Consider the following 1,461-nt stretch of genomic DNA (forward strand, 5'->3'; position numbering starts at 1 on the left):
CTTCCTTCCTTCCTTCCTTCCTTCCTTCCTTCCTTCCTTCCTTCTTTTTTTCTTTCTTTCGTTTCTTTCTTTTTTTCCAAACGTTTTTCGTCCACTGCAGGATGTATCCCTCCAACAAGGACCTCCACTGTTCTATCAGCTGTTTTTTTTCCATGTCCAGGTTGTACCCATTTGCTCTCTGGTGTCTTCCTGTCATCTTCTTCCTGGTCTTCCTCTACACCTTTTTCCTGTAGTTGTTCTTCATTCCGTACATCTTTTTGTCCGTCTGTTGTCCTTCACTCTGCCGATGTGACCAGCTCATTTCCATTTTTGTGGCGTCGGTGGCCTAGTGGTTAGGCTCTCGGACTCGCAACCGTAAGGTCGTGGGTTCGAATCCCGTCATGGGCCCGACGTTGTGTCCTTGAGAAAGGCACTTTACACAAATTTTCCTCACTTCACCCAGGTGGAAATGGGTACCCGGCTATAGACAGTGAAAGATCTTGTCAGTTTGACAGTGTTTGAGCGCGTGAAATCCGCAGCTTGCACTGTATGCTTCCGCGGAAGCTGAGAATGTTTCTGAGTGTTCTCAGAGGGTCTGCTGGGGTAATGATAGTTGTAAAGCGCATAGAGCATGCTCTTGAGCGTGGATATGCGCTATATAAATGCAATTACTACTATTATTTTTATTGTTGTTGAGCAAATTTGGGTGTATATGTCCCTCCATTTTTCTCTCGCATTTTTGTGTGAATTGTGTGAATTGATGGACTGAGCTATGTTAAACTAATTACCTGTCTCTGATGATAAAAGAAAACGTATTATCTCAATGTGCAGGAATAAGATCAGTACACGGAAAGCAGCCCAGATGTTTACATAATTACACGTGTCACGACGCGGTGGAATCAGGCGCTCGTCAAAATATTAAAATACAAGAAACCAATATTAGTGCGGCGTTCATTGGGCAATTTTATCGGATTTAATTTTTTAACAACCCAGTTCCCTCTACCTCCACTTAAAACACGTTCGTGCGAGGATTTTGTTGAAAAACGTTGACCAAGGACGCAGACGCACGAAAATTTGCACTTAATAAGGACACTCAAGTTTCGGAATTCACCACACTTTGATGGTTATATATATCTGATTTTACCTCTGGAATCAGACAACACACTCTTCCTTCAGTAGCAAAAATCTCGACTTCTATTAAAGATATAATGCGTATTTTTTCATCTAAAGGAAGAAACATGAACAAGATATAAGATGATACCACGCCAATCTACCCACAAACTGACGAGCTCCTGGCTCCACGCGGAGTGACACATTATGACAGGGGCACTGCTGTTTTCGAACTTAAGCATCAGAGGGTTCGACGTTCGAATCTTAAATTTCTGACATGTTTCTTCAAAGTGTGGCGCCTAGTGAAGGGGATAGGGAAAAGAGAGGGGAAAAGAGAGGGGAAAAGAGGAGAGGGGGAAGAAAAGATAAAAA

Source organism: Aplysia californica, unplaced genomic scaffold, assembly GCF_000002075.1.
Source record: "Aplysia californica isolate F4 #8 unplaced genomic scaffold, AplCal3.0 scaffold00922, whole genome shotgun sequence".
Taxonomy (NCBI): Eukaryota; Metazoa; Mollusca; class Gastropoda; order Aplysiida; family Aplysiidae; genus Aplysia; species Aplysia californica.